This window comes from Bos taurus, chromosome 16 (assembly GCF_002263795.3).
Source record: "Bos taurus isolate L1 Dominette 01449 registration number 42190680 breed Hereford chromosome 16, ARS-UCD2.0, whole genome shotgun sequence".
In the NCBI taxonomy this organism is placed as follows: Eukaryota; Metazoa; Chordata; class Mammalia; order Artiodactyla; family Bovidae; genus Bos; species Bos taurus.
The window spans coordinates 71029470-71049505 of NC_037343.1; the positions used below are offsets into that span (position 1 = coordinate 71029470).

Below are 20036 nucleotides of genomic sequence, written 5' to 3' on the forward strand. Positions count from 1 at the left end.
GACTCCTAGCGACCTCACGGACTGCAGCCCACCAGGCTCCTCTGTCCCTGGGATTTTCCAGGCAAGAGTACTGGAGTGGGGTGCCATTGCCTTCTCCTTAATTAAGCAAAGTAACCTCTAAGATCCCTTCTAAGTTTAAAAGACATTGCAGGGTGGGAGTTAGCCGGTGAACTCTCTTGGGGGTAGGGGACACTATTAGCTCACTTATTTCACTAAGGAAAGTCTCAAATACAGGGACATGGGGCTTCCAAAATTCAGGAGAACATGGTCGTAAGGAAGTGACTGTATAATGTTCGACCACAGGCCCCTGTTTCCTCAGGATAAATGGGAAACAGAGATGCCCACTGAAGACTGCAGGTCTAGGCAGTAACTGACTGGACTCACGGGAGTTCTTCCATCTCTGGTATTCCAGAATGACATCCTTGAGCTTAATGCAATATTTTACACATCTTCTTTGGTTAAAAGTTTACCAATAAACCCAAATTTTCTGGAAAGTTCTGAAGGCTTGGAAACTGTGGAATTAGTATGAGATACTCAGTGAAGAGTGGCAAAGAATCCTGTCATCCAATGAGTCTTTAATATCATGGCTGTACTAACTGCTGTTGTCAAGAAAATCACAGCCATCCCCACAAAGGTACTGGGTTAATGAATTTGGAAGAATCCACGGTATGACATTTCTATTCAATATGGATCAGATAACTAACTTTTAGAATTTCTCCGGGGTCACCTGGGGCTTTTAGTGTATAAACTCAAGGGGGTGAATTTAGGAAAAGACCTACTGCCCAGGAGCAAAAACAACACAATCTTCTTAGGCATCTGAGCTTAGTCATCTCAACTCTGGAGAAGGGACCAGCTAGGTAAGCATGTGTTTCTGGTCTTCAAGTTTTACCTAAAAATTTGTATCAAGTTTTACCTAAAAATTTGTATCAAAAGCAAATGGTGCCATTGTGCTATGGTGATGAGCACCCCAGGGACAGACACAGAAAGAGATTTCTTTTGGCATTGCTGTTTCTGGCAGCTCTGGGCTCATGGCTCAGGTATTCAGGTTGTTTTCAACGAGATTAACCAAAACCATACACTTTGTGAAAAGCAGTCTCTGTTTCTGAGTAGCATCTAGATTCCCTTAGCAGAGGCTGAAGCCAGGAAGAATTCTCACTTTCATTTACAGTGGGGCGTTTCCTGATTCCTTTACTTTTTTTTCTTTCTTCTTTTATGTCCTTTGGCCACCTGATGCGAAGAGCCGAATCCCTGGAAAAAAACCCTGATGCTGGGAAAGACTAGGGGCAGGGAGAGAAGGAGGTGATAGCGGATGAGATGGTTGGATGGCATCATCGACTCAATGCACATGAGTTTGAGCAAACTCCGGGCAATGGTGCAGGACAGGGAAGCCAGGTGCACTGCAGTCCACGGGGTCGCAAAGAGTCGGACACGACTTCAAGACTGAACAACAGCAAAGCCATAGTGTAGAGACTCAGAGCTCTCCCTCACCATATGTTACAGGTTTCTCACAGGCTCTCTCTCCATGCTTTACAGAGAAAGCAGTCACCGCTTCAGACATTACCCCTCCCGTTCCAGACTACCTGCTGACCTTTGTGTTGTTTATTTTCTCCTCCAAATTGGTGCGTGAAGCTTATTTTAATTCAGTTTCACCTGGATACAAATATCAATGGGACTAAAGCCCTATTTCTGGACTTGAGGATGTGGGTCTTTCCCTCCATCCAGATCTAGAACATGAGGGCCAGTAGAGACGAAGCAGGGGACGCTTTGCTCTGACTGAGCTTTCCCTAGCAACTCTCGGGTTTGCTCCGGCCACCTGATCAAGTCTGGAGTTCCAGGGTTTCACCTTGCCACCTATTTCAGCGTGAGCTTGATAAATCCGCATGAATTCTGAGAGATGACCATGTGTCTCAGGTATTCAGTTACTACTAGGGTAAGAGGGGGGAATAATGTTCTTCTTCTCTCAGGGTTGTTAGGAGAATCTCAAGCTAAGATATTGGAAAGTGCCTGACACAGTGCTTCTTAAGAGTTTGGCTTTTGTCAGCTTTGCTTTGAGCTGCTGAAAGCACTCTTTCTCCTGAAAAGTGCCCGAGGATACAAGTTAGAGTGACACATTCTCTTAGTATCATGAGGAACACGATTAATGGGAAATGACTTCAGTTTACTGCATCTTCTAGTAATGCTGTGATGCCATCGCAAAACAAAAAGCACATGACTACTCGTAAGCCCGTGGTACCTGAAAAAGAAATTGGATTTGACTCAGAAAATCAGGCCGTACAGCTAATCGCTCTGATCCAATAATGCTGCCCTGCAGAATGGCATCATCAGCCCTGGGGCACGGGGATAGGGGAGGAGGACGAGCAGGGAGAGTGAGCCCTCAGGGAGGCAGCTGCCCAGACACTCAAGCCAATGAAAAATTCATGAGGAGATGTTTTATAGCCAATGTCTGATCCCACTGCTGGGTCACAAGCTGGTCGGAGCCAATCAATAGTGTCAATCCTCCCGAAAGGAACTAGCAATTGTACGTTTATGAGAACTGGGAGGTTTCCCAAGCCAAGACCAGTTTCTGGTTACTTGGTATGTGTCACCCTTAAAAATATAGAACTTATTTTGAAAATGGAACCCTAGACCTTTAAGAAATTGTACAGAGAGAAGGTGGAGAGGTACTTCTCAAATCTGGGTGGGGGAAATGCTTGAATTTTCTTATAAGTCAAACTAAGGATTGGTTTTTAAGTTGAAGCTACTTTTTTGGGTTACTATTCTTTGTATACAGTTTCTTTATACTTAGATCTAGAATTCTGAAAATAATACTTTCCCATATGTGTTAAACTCCTTCAAATACAAATGGAAATGTATGAAAATGAAATCATAAAAAGAAAAATAAGTGGAGTCAACTTTATCCTTACACATCAATAAGTTCAAGGTTGTTTTTATTTTAAAACAATTTTAAGGATCATAGAAACTTAACTTCAGTTTGAGGGTTTGCTTTTTACACAGGCAATGGTGTAAAGGCAGAAGTGTAAGTGTGTAGAGACCGCAAGAAGAGTCTTAAAGGTTATATGCTCACAAGTCTACTGAGGATTTCAGGGGAACCACACCACAGTCTGGTTAGATGAGAAACACTCTAAGAAAAGCAGGGCTTCCAGGTGTGGCTAGATTAGAGCCAGATGCCATGATCTTTTCTGAATGTTTAGCTTTAAGCCAACTTTTTCACTCTCCTCTTTCACTTTCATCAAGAGGCTTTTTAGTTCCTCTTCACTTTCTGCCATAAGGGTGGTGTCATCTGCATATCTGAGGTGATTGATATTTCTCCCGGCAATCTTGATTCCAGCTTGTGCTTCTTCCAGCCCAGCATTTCTCATGATGTACTCTGCATATAAGTTAAATAAGCAGGGTGACAATATACAGCCTTGACGTACTCCTTTTCCTATTTGGAACCAGTCTGTTGCTATCACTTCATGGGAAATAGATGGAGAAACAGTGGAAACAGTGTCAGACTTTATTTTTGGGGCTCCACAATCACTGCAGATGGTGATTGCAGCCATGAAATTAAAAACCGCTTACTCCTTGGAAGGAAAGTTATGACCAACCTAGATAGCATATTGAAAAGCAGAGACATTACTTTGCCAACAAAGGTCCATCTAGTCAAGGCTATGGTTTTTCCAGTAGTCATGTATGGATGTGAGAGTTGGACTGTGAAGAAACCTGAGTGCTGAAGAATTGATGCTTTTGAACTGCGGTGTTGGAGAAAACTCTTGAGAGTCCCTTGGACTGCAAGGAGATCCAACCAGTCCATTCTAAAGGAGATCAGTCCTGGGTGTTCTTTGGAAGGACTGATACTAAAGCTGAAACTCCAGTACTTTGGCCACCTCATGCGAAGAGTTGACTCATTGGAAAAGACTCTGATGCTGGGAGGGATTGGGGGCAGGAGGAGAAGGGGACGACAGAGGATGAGATGGTTAGATGGCATCACTGACTCGATGGATGTGAGTCTCAGTGAACTCCGGGAGTTGGTGATGGACAGGGAGGCCTGGTGTGCTGCGATTCATGGGGTCGAAAAGAGTCGGACACGACTGAGTGACTGAACTGAAGTGAACTGAACTGACGTCTTCAAAGCAGATCCCATTAAATACCATCTCGCCCACTCTCACTCACAGGAGCATGAGACATCAAGCGCTCACAAAGGGAAAGTCTTGGAACATCAACCTGTGAAGCAGGAAGGGAGGAGAGGAAGAGGATCAGAATGGGATAAGGAGTTTCCTCTGCTCCCTGGTGATGGTGTCAGGAAAGAAGCTGCGCCCTTGCATCTGTGTAAAGAAAAAATATTTATTTCAATGGCTGTGAAAGTAGCACCACATCATTAGCAATGATGCTAAAGCACACAAAGTAAAAAATAAGAAAATAAAGATCATCCATAATCCTGCCATCCTAAAGTGTCTATTTAACAAGATGGAGTATTTTCCTCTGGGGTGTTATATCTCTCTAGATATAGACATAAAGATATCAGATCAAATCAGTCGCTCAGTCATGTCCCACTCTTGGCGACCCCATGAATCGCAGCACGCCAGGCCTCCCTGTCCATCACCAACTCCCGGAGTTCACTCAGACTCATGTCCATAGAGTCAGTGATACCATCCAGCCATCTCATCCTCTGTCGCTCCCTTCTCCTCCTGCCCCCAACCCTCCCAGCATCAGAGTCTTTTCCATTGAGTCAACTCTTCGCATGAGGTGGCCAAAGTACTGGAGTTTCAGCTTGTTGGAATTTTACTGTAAAGCGTTTCATATCCTAAGTTTTCAGTGTATGTTTATTTTGTAATCATTTTCACATGTCAGAATTTTCAAATGTGGTATTTTATTGTTCTGTTGTTTAGTTGCTCAGTCATATCTGACTCTTTGCGACTCCATGGACTGTAGCCCGCCAGTCTCCCCTGTCCATGGGATTCTCCAGGCAATAACACTGGAGTGGGTTGTCATTTCCTTTTCTAATTGTTCTGTTAGAAAGTATGTACCATTCTTCTATTTTTTAATTTGATTTTTTTCTAAATTGGAGTGTAATTGCTTTACAATGTTGTATTAGTTTCTGCTGTGCAACAATGTGACTTAGCTATATGTATACAAAGGAATGATGCTAAAGCTGAAACTCCAGTATTTTGGCCACCTCATGGGAAGAGTTGACTCATTGGAAAAGACCCTGATGCTGGGAGGGATTGGGGGCAGGAGGAAAAGGGGATGACAGAGGATGAGATGGCTGGATGTCATCACTGACTCGATGGACGTGAGTCTGAGTGAACTCCGGGAGTTGGTGATGGACAGAGAGGCCTGGTGTGCTGTGATTCATGGGGTCGCAAAGAGTCGGACACGACTGAGTGACTGAACTGAACTGAACTGATACATATACCCGCTCCCTGTTGAGCTTCCATTCCACCTACCCCACCCCACCCCTCAGTCATTCTCTATTGACAGATGGGTCATGTACTCTCAAGTCTTAGGAGTTAGTTCCTGCAGGTGTATACAGCCTCCCATCCATGTGCCCTGAGCCCTTACGTCACTGTTTAGTTCCAATACCACCTATGATGAAGCTGGCCCCTTCCCCCACTTATCCTTAATCCCTCCCAGGGAGGCAGAGTGGCAGAGTGGGAAGAGTTTAGGCTTTGGGGACTGCCAACCTGGGCTCCATACCTGGGCTATGACTCAGTATTGCTTACCAGTTGTGTGACCTTGGGAAGCTTGTTAACCAAGTTTCAGTCTCCTCACCTATAAAATGAGAATAACTTTATAGAGTGTTAAGATAATGATCGAATAAAAGAGTGTATGTGTCAGTTTCCTCCCCTCTGCCCTTTTTCGGTTATCAAGCTTCTCCCAGAAGGAGCTATAGAGCAGTGTTAAGAGCTTGAGCAAGTAATCTTGGCTCTCTGTGCCTCCACTCCTCCGTACGTGTTTTGGGAATAGTGGTGCGATCGCTGCAGTTGTAGGTTTTTAGGGAGGATTCAGTCAGGTGATCCACAGGAGGCCCTTGCTGCCTGCACAAGTAGCAGCACAATACATGTTGGTTCTTCTTCTGTTATAATCTCGTAGGACCTGCCAAGAACGTCACTTCATTGTTTTCACCAGAGCATGAGCTAACCTGTGGCGTCAGAGCAGATGTAAGTTGGCCCTGTTAGCTGCCTCTTGGAGTCACTGTCTGGTGAGCCTCCCAACAACCCAGCACCAGGCCTGGGCCCCGCCTCAGTGCAGCCACACCCTGCAGCAGGCTCTGGCCCCAGACACCCCCAGCAATCTCGGCCTGAGCAGTACCAGAACCGGGGAGCCTTTGGAGTGAGTGGCCTGAGAGGGAGAGAATACCTTAGCCACAGCTTGGCATGCAGGTATCAGTCAGAGGGAAGAAAGTTGGGCTGTGAGAGAACTTCCTCAGAATTGAGTCAATTTTCAGAAAAAAGGCCCTGAGGGGGAGAGAGCCCCAGGGACAGGCCAACACGACCTTGTCCACATCTTGGGCCTTTCTTGGGGAGGCCTCTCCTTTTTACAGGAAGTGGTAACATTTTGCCCTGGCACCACCATGCAGGATTATAATGAGAGGAGAGAATTCACCCAGAAACCAGGGTGTGGTAGCCATCTTGGAGGGTGTCTGCCCTGCCCCCACCTGCCCGTTGTACTCCAGCAGAGGGTCTCAAAGTGTGGTCCCTGGATCAGCATCACCTGGGAACACAGGAGGAATGCAAGCTCTTGGTCCCACCCCAGATCTACTCAGTCAGAATCTGTGGGATGGGCTTCCCAGCCATCAGCCTTCTCATATGTGGTTTGTCCCTCAGAATTCAGACCAGTGAAAAGATCAAGTATGGGCACAAATATTTATATATTATTTCAAAGATGTTCATCTCAGTATTATTTATATAGGACAAAACAGAAGAGTGGAACAACCCAAATAGCCAGGAGTATAGGTTGAGCAAATTATGGTATATCCATATAATGGAATATTATACAGCCACAGAAAATGACATTTTAATAAAACACTTGGTGTCAAGGGGGAAATGGTACCAAATAATGTTAAGTGATAAAAGATGAATATAAAACAGTATGTACCCATATGTGTACAGATTTAAAACAGAATAAACCCATATGTGTGCATAGAAAAAAAATCTAGACGGAAACACAAAATGTTAGCAGTGGTTATCATCTCTGGGTAATAGTACTGGAGAGTGTTTTTATTTTTTATTTTTCTTTTTACTATTCGGTATTTTCAAATATTCCACAATGAACATGTATTACTTTTACAAAAAGGAAAAAAAAAAAAACATAATGACAGTATGTGGACTTGGTTGGTCATTTTACTTCTCCAAGTCTCCGTTTCTTGGCACCTGCGTAGCCTCCAATGGCACCTCCAATGGCACCTCCAATGGCACCTGCGTAGCCTCCCTTCCTCCAAGCCCAGTGGAGAGTGCGATCGTTGGCAGCTTCTCCCCAACAAAGTATATTCTCCTGTGATCTCCACTTTCACCATATTGTTTATCACGAATCAAAAGGATCTAAGGGCTGTTTCATTTCTTTCCCATCCTCTGAGAGCCTGACTTTGGGCACAGCAGTGACTAAGATGCCATAACTGGAACAGGCTCAGAGGTGACCAGGCCAGTCTCAAACTGCAAAAAGATCTGGCAGAAGAGGACAAGAAGCAGGCCATGAGGGGCCATTAATGTGCCGGGGACACAGAGAGGGGTTCCGCTGTGCACTAGGGCTGGTCTGCGTTGGCCGCAGGTAGCTCTGCCATGGTGCCCTGAGGACAGAGCGGGCTCTGGCGGCCAGTGATCCTTGGAGGTCTGGCTGTGGGCTGTGGGCAGATTCAGGAAACCAGAAAATAATACCGCAACCCAGTGCAATGCCTGACAGATACGGGATACTCAGTAAACATCTGTTGGGTGGAGGAATAAATGAAACTTCATCATGGTCTCTGGAGAGCAAGACCTTTCATCAGAGGATGCCTTCAGGGCCTGGGGTGGTCTTCAGGGCACAGAAGAGCTTGCAGGGAAAGGGGCTCGGGGAGAGAGCTCAGCTACGTGCAGAGAAATGGGGTCAGTGGAGAAGGCAGGAGCCTTGGAGTCCAACCCAGGTTTGAATCCCACCTCCATCACTAAGTGACGAGGTGATCCAGGGGAGTTTGCCTAACCTTCCTGGCCTCACTTCATCCCTGGCTCCCTGGGGAGGACTCCCGCACCTTGAAGGGCTGTTTTCAGATGTTTCCATGAGATGATGGAAAGCCTGTGAAAGACTGTTACAGGTCTGCTCCCGTGGCTGGTGGTAGCCGGAACACAGATTAAAGCGGGAGCTGGGACCGAGGCTAGCGCCGGGCGAGTGGGGCATGCTGCCACTCGCCCAGGAACCAAGGCAGGTCTCTGGCACCGGCATCAGCTCTGGTTGGCAGCAGAGGCTGCAGCCTCTGCACCGCCTGGCTCAGAGGCTGGTCAGTGCAGTCTGGAGAAGGATCCAGCGATGGGCTGGGGGAGACAGAAGCTGGCCCAGAGGGGTAGCAAGTTGGAGTAAGCTGAGAGTGTGGCCACCCAACAGGATCCTCAAGGCAGAGGGAATAAATTTGGGTTTCTCCCTCTCAAGGGTGCGTTTGGGATCTCATTTACTTGAGGTGACCTGTCTCCGTGAGGAGTTGGTGCAGCTCTTTGCTGGGTGCGCTCAAAGGCTCCTCAGACCTCCCCCGTCGCACACACTGTTTTCAGAATGGCTTCCTAATGGCGTCACAATGACCTGAGGCAACTCATCTTCAGAGATGAGAAGCCCTTACTACACAGGCATGCCTGCTTCTCATACCTTCTGGCTCTTCTTCCTGGAGCTTTCTCGTGGCCAAGCCCTGCCCTCACACCTCTGGGTTTACCTTTACTTGGAAAGGACACTGTACTCATTGTTACGTAGATAACCCACCACCCTGTCATTCCCACCAGCGTCTTGGGCAAGATTTGCTGGCAAAGCACTCTCCGCCCTCTCCTAACTGCCTCTGACATAATCACCTCTGTGTCGGGTCAGCCCGGGGCCACCCCGTGAGCTTACCTGGCGTGGGGATTGCATCTCACCCTCCATCTGCCCTCTGCAGACCCTAGCACAGGTGTTTGATAGCTGCTGGGTGAAAATAAGGAGGGAGGGGGCATAGCAAACACTGTGGATTGGCTGGCCACATGCCTTTTGTGATCTTCTCCCTTTGTGTTCTTCTACTGAAGAGTTGGAAATAAAATACATACTCAATTTTCCCAGCTACTCTGACAGCTAGGGGTGGCCAAGTGAAACAGTTCAATGAGGTGTAAAGGCAAGTCTTCAAGGAAGACTTTCCCGGCTAAGAGGCACACCTCTCTAAGAGAAAGCCTTTGATCCTTTTGCCCTTCCGTTTTCTTCCTACCTGGAATGAAGACATGATGCCTGGAGGCTCACTAGCCATCTTGCAACCGTGATGCAGCAAGCAACAGTCAGAATGGCCAAGTGACAAAGAATAACGTACCGTGTGGTTCTTGATGGTATTGTTACGGGAAACACGTTGACTGAAACCACCCACCCTGGCCAGGCACCATTGTAACCATTTGCGTGAGTTATTTTACAACAGGAGGTCCTGAGAAGGAACATGGAACTAACAAGCCACCACCAACTGGGAGAGTTCAGGAAACATCAAAAGGAGATGCCAGATGTCCTTCCACCTCCCAGAATCCTCCTCTCTGGCATCCATCTTGGCTAAGCAATGCATGCACCACCACCAGGAAGGACCCTGAGTCAGAAGGATTGGCCAAAGACAACCCAGAAACTAATCCCCTCACCATAAAACCTGAGACTGCGAGCCACGTGGCAGAGCAGTTCTCCTGGGTTCCCTCACCCTCCTGCTCTCCCCTTGGGTGCCCCTTCCCAATTAAGTCTCTTGCTTTGTCAGCGCATGTGTCTCCTTGGACAATTCATTTCCACGTGTTCGACAAAAGCCCACTCTTGGGCCCTAAAAGGGGTCCCCCTTCCTGCAATAACAGCATCACTGATGACCATTATTCCCGGGGGGACCAATCTCATGGCTTGTTTGGGACTGAGAGGTATCTAGAAATGCAAGACTTTAGATGCTGAAACAGAAATGGTTCTGGACAAATATGGACTTTGGACACCTATCCTAGTCTATCCGAGCCCTTGTTAGGTAGATGGAATAGGGAAAGGGAGTCTAAAATGGCGATGGCTAAAAGACAAGGAAGGGAAAAGCCTGCAAAAATAGAACAGAGGAAGGTCAAAGGAAGGTCTGAGGACCAGAGTGAGGACTTCTGGTAGAACAGCACTCCTGACTAAGCCCAATTTGCATAGGGCAGGCCCAGGGGGAAGAAAAAAAAAACAAATAAAAAGAGGAGCCAACAGTCTCTCTCTCTCTCTCCTACATGCCGGGGCACTCTTCTCTTAGCCTCTGTGGATCAACGTGCCCTCACGCCTCAAAGATGGATTTTCCTGCTACCTTCTAAATAAAATAGAGCTGTAACACTGATTTGTCTAAGAGCTATAACTGGTCCATTCGAGACCTGAGAGCTATAACACGGACTGTCCAAGACCCGAGAGCTGTGACACGCCGAGGGGGCTTTAACGTCCATCACTCCAAATCTTCGTTGTGACGAGACAAAGGACCGAGGAGCATACACTGGCCTGACACCCTGAACTGCCTTATTTCCAGAGATTTCTTATTATACAGTGAGAAAAGTAAGTCCTATTTACCACAGACATTGTAGTCAAGTTTTTCTGTCATTTGAGTGTGTTAGTCACTTGGTCGTGTCCGACTCTGTGACCCCACGGACTGTAGCCCTCCAGGCTCCTCCGTCCGTGAGATTTTCCAGGCAAGCATACTGGAGCGGGTTGCCATTTCCTTCTCCAGGGGATCTTCCTGACCCAGGGATTGAACCTGGGTCTCACGAATTGTGGGCAGACTTTACTGTAGCCACCATTTGTAGTTGAAAGCGTTCCTGTGGATGCATGTAGAAGTTGGTATTTCTAAGATTCAGCAAGCAGAGGTACAGAGCAGCAGGTCATTGAGTGCTCGTGTTACAGCAGGCGGGTAGCTAGGCATGAGCAGAGAAATGGGGCAAGGACCAGATGGCAGGAAGTCAGGCATCTTGTAAACAGCAGGGGTCCGTGGCAGACAAAGGAAAACAGGCACCTTCAGACCAGCAGGAAACTACACATTCTGGGTGATAAGGGTCTGAGTAGCAGACAAAGAAAGTTGGGGGAAGGAGGCAATCTCCTGTGTCCAAAGTAACCTTTTGTGCACTGTGCTCTCCGTAGATAAGATTAGTCTTACAGATAAGAAATACTCCACCATGCTGGATGCCAGACACTTCTAATCTAAACTAAATGGGGACAAAAATCCCTCCTCCCCTTGGGAAAATGGAGCTGGGATGAAAATCAGGAAAGTCGACCCCCAAACTCCTCCTTCCCCAGTGAATATTCCAGCCCTTCATTTGTTGTTCAGTCGCTCAGTCATGTCCCAGTCTTTGTGACCCTATGGACTGCAGCACACGAGGCTTCCCTGTCCTTCACCATCTCTCATAGTTTGCTCAAACTCATGTCCATTGAATCAGCGATGCATATCCCTCATACCCGGCTAGCCAAAGAAGCTCAGCAGGGCAGCTCTTCACCTGCCTGCCGCCTGCTCTCCCTCCCTCTGAGAGTGTGTCCTTGCTTAAATAAACTTTCACTTTATTTCCTTAACCTCTCTGCTTTGTCTCCGAATTCTTTTGCATCAAAGGAAAAAACCTCAAATTCACTGGCAACACTACCTGCCTTCACAGAGCTTATCTCAGTTGAGTTTTACAATGATCTTTCATGGTAGGTTTTGTTATACCCATTTTACAGATGAAAAAATGGAGGCACCTGGTAGCTCAGCTCCCCTGGAGAAGGAACTGGCAACCCACTCCAGTATTCTGGCCTGGAAAATCCCATGGACAGAGAAGCCTGGCAGGCTAGAGTCAATGGGGTTGCAAAGAGTTGGACACGACTGAGCAACTAACGCCACTAACAGCAAGAAGTTTAGCCCAACTGGAATCCACGTCCTGTACATTAATGTCATATTCCCTTTTCCCCCATAGCCACTCTAGCTCATTTCCTTTTAACTCAATTTGTGATCACTTGATGTTATTCAGGAGTGGGCAACATTCTTTTTGAATGAATGAAGTCGCTGTGAGATGCAGCATTGACTTCTCTTTACGGTTTCTGGACAAGTCAAAAAATCCTGGCGATTTGACTTATTTCTCCATCACTACTGTTAATGGATAAGAGAGAATTGGTTTACATAGATTAAAAGATGTTGTTTAAATTATTATTGAATGATTCAAAAGGTACAAAGGGGAATGTCGTAAAAAGTCTCCTTTCCACCCCTGTTGCTTTATAGATGAACGTTAGACAAGCTTCCGTCAGTTTTAAATTGATGGTTTTCAATGTGGACCATAATGAATAGCCCCTTAAATTTGTATTCAGCTTTAGAAATTACAAAATACTTTCAAAGGCACAGTCTCTCTCTCTCTTTTTTTTTTCTTTCCAGCTGCTTGGGGGAGTTTTCTTTAGATTCCATTCATAGTCACAGCTTTTGGCAGATCTTACTCCCCCCTCATCCCCCCAACCTTACCCACGCCCTTCCCCTTTCCCAGAGACCAAGACTTCCTTCTGGGTCCCTCATACCCTGGCTGGTACTGAGTCTCCTGAGTCCTCTTGGGTACAACCATAGGCTCTTCATATATTCTTTGTATCACTCACTGCACCAGGAACAAGTCTCTCCCAGAAAGATGCTCTGAAGATGCTGTTGATGGGCCCACTGGCTGGCCAACCTACTCTTGCACGTGTGTGGCCTATGAAATACCCTCTTCGATCAGAATATCTGACTCATTTTCTCTGATGGTTTGCATATCTATTTATAGATTGTCCCTTACTAAAAGTTTTGCCTATGAAGAGTCTATAATATAACGGGAAGATATTATCATATTCATTGAACAATCATAATATATCTATATCTATGTATACCTACATCTATGTGTACCATATAATTAAGACTCTCATTACAAAATCTATGTATAGAGTAATTTCTGGAAATAACTCATTATTTCCTTTCTCTCTTAGCTCAGTTGTACCTCTCCCCCAAGGTTTCTTCATCTCAGTTCAGATGCACCAGTTTCCCAAGCCAGGTTCCTCAGCGTCCTCGTCCTCCACTCTTTTTGCACCAGCCTCACCACCAGCATAGCTGGCTGCCTGTCAATCCCAGCTCTCAGTGCGTCCTGTCTGTTCTCCTCTTTAGCTCTCTCACATCTCCTTGCTTTTCTCCATCCCCTCAGCCACCTCCCTAGTTTAGCCCCCACTGGCTCATACCCAGGTGGCGCTAGTGGTAAAGAGCCCACCTGCCAGTGCAGGAGACATAGGAGACCTGGATTCGACCCCTGGATCTGGAAGAGCTCCTGGAGGAGGGCACGTGCGCCTGTCTTTGATCCCTGGCAGGGCAGTGCTTCCTCTTCATGGCTCTGGCAATGTGACATGATGATGTGTTTGTGAGTCTATGTTCTCCACCCCATACAACCCTTGAGGACAGGGTCCAGAATACTCACTCCAGTATCCTTGCCTGGAGAACAAGGATAGAGGACAGAGGAGCCTGGTGGGCTACCGTCCATAGAGTCGCACAGAGTCAGACACGACTAAAGTGACTTACCGCGTTCCACCACACATCTCATGCCCCAATTTTGGTAACATCCTTACAAACAGGCTCCCGCCTTCTCGGTCTCGCTCTACCTTGATCCATTCTCTACATTTCAGTCAGGGTCCTTTTGCTTTAAAAAAGGAAAAAAAAAAACAGTCTTGCAACAACACCCCACTTACAGGTCCACTTGTGTTCCATTATCCTCAGGAAGTTGTTGAATCCCCTTCTCAGCCTGGCTCCGGCTGCTCTGCAGCCCCTCGCTCACCTTTGCAGACACTGCCCATCACCCATGAGCTGTTCCTGAGCCCCTCACCTCCCGCACCCACCCTCCCTTACCTCCAGGCCTCACGGGGCTCTTCTGGACGCCAGGCGCCCTCCCCTGCACTGACTCCTGTGGGTCCTTCAGATCTCAGCCTCACCAGCGTTCAATAAATAAGGTTAAGGTGTAAAAAGTCAACCTAGTTAGCTATATAATGATCCTGGGTTTTCCTCATCATGTACATAGTGACCTGGTCACTCCATCAACCATTCATCCATCGAAGAATCATTCATTCTGCTCAGATTTATGAGACATAGTACATCTAGAGGCCCAGGGCAGCCCTGGTTCTAGGTGCCAGCGCACATGTCTCTTTCTGCAGATTGGTTCGTGCAGTCAGTCTGCACTTCCATCTCTCATTTGTCTTTACTCAACGGATGGCCATGAAACAATGAACAGAAGGGAGGCCCTGTCCTCAAGGGTCGTGATGGGGTGGAGAACAGAGACTGACGAACACATCGTCATGTCACATGGCCAGTGCCATGAGGAGGAAAGTCTGCCCTGCCGGGAATCAAAGACAGGCTCACAGCAGAAGTGAAGCTGAACGGACAGGTGTTGACAGGTAGGGCACCAGAGATCAAGGGACATGGAAGCAGGAAAGGGAGGTTCTTTCCGGAAGAGGAAATAGTTCATACAAGTCTTCAAGATTCACTAAAACCTGGCTATACCAGGACTCAGGGAATGTGCCCAGAATGACCAGGGTGCTGGGAAACATGCACCCCCACATCCTGCCTGCTGCTCGTACCTCCTCCTCCACCAGAAGTAAACTCTTTCCCCTTCCTCCTTCTCTGAGTCCTACCCATTCTCAACCCACTCAAGATCTGCTTCCTTCACAAAGCCTTCCAGGATTATACACTGAACACACAGGTACTTAATTCCATTCTGTTTTTGTACATTGTCATTCAAAGAGTCCATAACAGGTCTCAGCTTCCTACCAAATTGTAAAGTCCTAGAAGACAGGGACTATGATTTATACTTACTTTGAAATTTCTCTGTGTATCTGGACAAGAAACCTGGGGCTGCTCCATAAATGCTGGTTGAAGCCACCCTGGAGGCCTGGAAAGGCAGTTCCCGTATCCCTAACTTCAAATCATCCCCAGTGAGTCTTTTAATATATCTCTTCCGTCTTCATTCATCATCTGCTATGATATCGGCTTACAGTCTTGTACTGAGAACAGATTAGATGCCGTTAGCCTGGGTTTATGATTCTCGGAGAAGAGGTAAATAATGATGCTACCAGGAATGTAAGGGGATTCCCACTAGAAGTCTCTAGTTCTAATCAACCTTTGAATTTACTGTTAATTAACATCTCACCCGTGGAAAGTAAAAAATGTCATCTGTGAAGCCCCCTGAACTTGCAGATAGAAGAAGCAGGTCTTTGTTCCATCTCCACCATGTATCAGCCTTATGACGTTGGACAAATCACCTACACATTTTTTAAACCTCAGTTTCCCCGTCTTTAAAATGGGAATGATAATACCTCACAGGATTACAACTGCTCTCACAGGGCTATTGTAAGGATTAAAGAGGGTCATGAATGTGAACTTGATTGGTAATATGTGAAGTGTCATTTAAAACTCAGGGAGCACTTTTAACTTTATTACAAATGAAAGTTCTCGCCCCTCTGTTTCATTCTCAGCATTCACAATCCAGACACAAGCTCTCCACAGGGAAGTGAACTGTACTGATATTAAGGAGAGAGAGTGTCCTTCGTCTCCTATCTAGGAGATCTACTGCAACCACATTCTTAGACCCGTGTAGATGCTGGGATAGTCGTGTCTACCTCCCACAGGACTGCAAGTCCTCAGGCAGGCATGCTGCACGCCATGGGAGCTGCCCCACCATGCTCAGACTCCTGAAACACTAGCTCTTTCCAGGGAGAATTCCCTATTGCCAGCTGTCCTCTTCAGAGAGCTCTGCTTAGATTTGTCAGCGAAGGTGGTTACAAAATGCAAACAACAAAAGCGGGCCCCAAACCTAAGATCCTAAAAGAGAAAGGGTGAAGGGGACTCTGGAAGGAGAGACAGTCACGTCTACACAACCGGCAAGAATCCAACCAGTTATCAGACTTCATGAGTGCTCAGTTTAGTTCAGTTTAGTTGCTCAGTCGTGTCCGCCTCTTTGCGACCCCATGGACTGCAGCATGCCAGGCCTCCCTGTCCATCACCAACTCCTGGAGTTTACTCAAAAACTCATGTCCACTGAGTGGGTGATGCCATCTAATCATCTCCTCCTCTGTCATCCCCTTCTCCTCCTGTCCTCAATCTTTCCCAGCATCATGGTCTTTTCAAATGAGTCAGCTCTTCGCATCAGGTGGCCAAAGTATTGGAGTTTCAGCTTCAACATCAGTCCTTCCAATGAACACCTTAGGATGGACTGGTTGGATCTCCTTGCAGTCCAAGGGACTCTCAATAGTCTTCTCTCCAACACCACAGTTCAAAAGCATCAATTCTTCGGCACAGGGCTTTCTTCAGAGTCCAACTCTCACATCCATACATGACTACTGAAAAAATCATAGCCTTGACTAGACAGACCTTTGTTGGCAAAGTAATGTCTCTGCTTTTGAATATGCTATCTAGGTTGGTCATAACTTTCCTTCCAAGGAGTAAGTGTCTTTTAATTTCATGGCTGCTGTCACCATCTGCAGTGATTTGGGAGCCCCCCAAAAATAAAGTCAGCCACTGTTTCCCCATCTATTTGCCATGAAGTGATGGGATCAGATGCAATGATCTTAGTCTTCTGAATGTTGAGCTTTAAGCCAGCTTTTTCACTCTCCTCCTTCACCTTCATCAAGAGGCTCTTTAGTTCTTCCTCACTTTCTGCCATAAGGGTGGTATCATCTGCATATCTGAGGTTATTGATATTTCTCCCGGCAATCTTGATTCCAGCTTGTGCTTCCTCCAGCCCAGCGTTTCTCATGATGTACTCTGCATATAAGTTACATAAGCAGAGTGACAATATACAGCCTTGACGTACTCCTTTTCCTATTTGGAACCAGTCTGTTGTTCCATGTCCAGTTCTAACTGTTGCTTCCTGACCTGCATATAGGTTTCTCAAGAAGCAGGTCAGGTGGTCTGGTATTCCATCTCTTGAAGAATTTTCCTTGGTTTGTTGTGATCCACACAGTCAAAGGCTTTGGCATAGTCAATAAAGCAGAAATAGACGTTTTTCTGGAAATCTCTTGCTTTTTCCATGATCCAGTGAATGTTGGCAACTTGATCTCTGGTTCCTCTGCCTTTTCTAAAATGAGCATGGACATCTGGAAGTTCATGGTTCACGTATTGCTGAAGCCTGGCTTGGAGAATTTTGAGCATTACTTTACTAGCATGTGAGATGAGTGCAATTGTGCGGTAGTTTGAGCATTCTTTGGCATTGCCTTTCTTTGGGACTGGAATGAAAACTGACCTTTTCTAGTCCTGTGGCCACTGCTGAGTTTTCCAAATTTGCTGGCATATTGAGTGCAGCACTTTCACAGCATCGTCTTTCAGGATTTCAAATAGCTCAACTGGAATTCCATCACCTCCACTAGCTTTGTTTGTAGTGATGCTTCCTAAGGCCCACTTGCCTTCACATTCCAGGATGTCTGGCTCTACGTGAGTGATCACACCATCGTGATTATCTGGGCGGTGAAGATCTTTTTTGTACAGTTCTTCTGTGTATTGTTGTCACCTCTTCTTAATATCTTCTGCTTCTGTTAGGTCCATACCATTTCTGTCCTTTATTGAGCCCATCTCTGCATGAAATGTTCCCTTGATATCTCTAATTTTCTTAAAGAGATCTCTAGTCTTTCCCATTCTAATATTTTCCTCTATATCTTTTTGCACTGATCACTGAGAAAGGCTTTCTTATCTCTCTTTGCTATTCTTTGGAACTCTGCATTCAAATGGGTATATCTTTCCTTTTCTCCTGTCCTTTTCACTTCTCTTCTTTTCACAGCTATTTGTAAGGCCTCCTCAGACAGCCATTTTGCTTTTTTGCACTTCTTTTTCTTGGGGATGGTCTTGCTCCCTGTCTCCTGTACAATGTCACGAACCTCCGTCCATAGTTCATCAGATCTATCAAATTTAGTCTATCAGATCTAGTCCCTTAAATCTATTTCTCACTTCCACTGTATAATCATAAAGGATTTGATTTTGGTCATACCTGAATGATCTAGTGGTTTTCCCCACTGTCTTCTTTCTTCATTTTAAGTCTGAATCTTGCAATAAGGAGTTCATGATCTGAGCCACAGTCAGCTCCCAGTCTTGTTTTTGCTGACTGTATAGAGGTTCTCCATCTTTGGCTGCAAAAAATATAATCAATCTGATTTTGGTGTTGGCCATCTGGTGATGTCCATGTGTAGAGTCTTCTCTTGTGTTGTTGGAACAGAGTGTTTGCTATGACCAGTGCGTTTTCTTGGCAAAGCTCTATTAGCCTTTGCCCTGCCTCATTCTGTATACCAAGGCCAAATTTGCCTGTTACTCCAGGTGTTTCTTGACTTCCTACTTTTGCATTCCAGTCCCCTATAATGAAAAGGACATCTTTTTTGGGTGTTAGTTCTATGCTAAGTCACTTGAGTTGTGTCCAACTCTGCGACTCTGTGGACCGTAGCCTGGCAGGCTCCTCTGACCATGGGATTCTCCAGGCAAGAATACTGAAGTGGGTTGCCGTGCCATCCTCCAGAGGATCTTCCCAACCCAGGGATCAAACCCGTGTCTCTTACGTTTCCTGCATTAGCAGGCAGGTTCTTTACCATTGGTGCCACCTGGGAAGCCCGGAAATCAGAGCCCTTGATTCAAAGCCTGTCTCTGCTACAAACGGGCTGTGTGACCTGGAGAAACTCACCCAACCTCTCTGAGTCTCTAAAATTACATCCTGTAAAATGAGTATATTAACGTCTATCTTTTGGTGTTATTTAAGGATTAAGTTTATATGAACTTTACCAAAGGGAGAGTCCCATGTGACTATGAGCCAACCATAAATTTATCTGCCTAAAGGAATTGTTCATAATAGCCCAGATGAATTGTACATCTCTAGACCTCCATGGGGTTGTCCATTAAGAGACTTTAAAAGCGATTCCAAGAATCACCTCAAGGTGTGAGAAGGCATCTCCCGCAGGTGAGGGGTGTGCCATACGAACAGCAGTTGGTTTCCACAGGTACCCGAAGGCCACCCCCCCCCCCCCCGCCGCCTTGGTTCCCTACGCACCCCTGTCCCTGAGACAGCCCGGTGGCATCCCCCAACGCCTAGATGCACTCCAGGCTTTATGGTTCCCAAGGCCCTTCTACTCATTTATTCTCCCAGTAAACCTGTTAGGTTAGCAGAACAGGTAAACCTTCCTTCACCCACACATGCTTTTTATGGATGACTTGCCTGAGGCCTGGTCAAGGCTATGGTGTTTCCAGTGCTCATGTATGGATGTGAGAGTTGGACTGTGAAGAAAGCTGAGCGCCGAAGAATTGATGCTTTTGAACTGTGGTGTTGGAGAAGACTCTTGAGAGTCCCTTGAACTGCAAGGAGATCCAACCAGTCCATTCCAAAGGAGATCAGCCCTGGGTGTTCATTGGAAGGACTGATGCTGAAGCTGAAACTCCAGTACTTTGGCCACCTCATGCGAAGAGTTGACTCATTGGAAAAGACCCTGATGCTGGGAGGGATTGGGGGCAGGAGGAGAAGGGGACGACAGAGGATGAGATGGCTGGATAGCATCACCAACTTGATGCACATGAGTTTGAGTGAACTCCAGGAGTTGGTGATAGACAGGGAGGCCTGGTGTGCTGTGATTCATGGGGTCGCAAAGAGTCGGACATGACTGAGCGACTGAATTGAACTGAACTGAACTGAACTGCCTGAGGCCACAAAGCTCAGAAAAACTGTTCCTCTGTAGCCTGGAACTACCAGCCTGAAGGGTCAGCTGGGATTTGAACCCAGATTTCTAACATCCTTGCTGCCCACAGCCTGGGCCATGAGCCCAAGCTTAACAAAAGCCCTCTGGGCTGCAGCCTTGTGAGTACACAGACCCTCCTCCCCGACATTGACACAAAACTCCTTGGCAACCCCGGCTAG

The 20036-nt window shown here is 46.5% G+C and overlaps 1 long non-coding RNA gene across 1 annotated transcript in view; it reads right to left on the reverse strand.

The window, feature by feature from the left end:
* Window positions 1-928: 928 nt before the first annotated feature.
* LOC101906463 (uncharacterized) overlaps window positions 929-20036 on the reverse strand; it is a 42836-nt gene continuing 23728 nt past the window's right edge. The window contains exons 2-4 of the long non-coding RNA XR_009490918.1: window positions 18135-18273; window positions 14972-15159; window positions 929-13805 (exon numbers count right to left, since the gene is read on the reverse strand). This is a non-coding gene — a long non-coding RNA (uncharacterized lncRNA). The remainder of the gene's footprint in view (window positions 13806-14971; window positions 15160-18134; window positions 18274-20036) is intronic.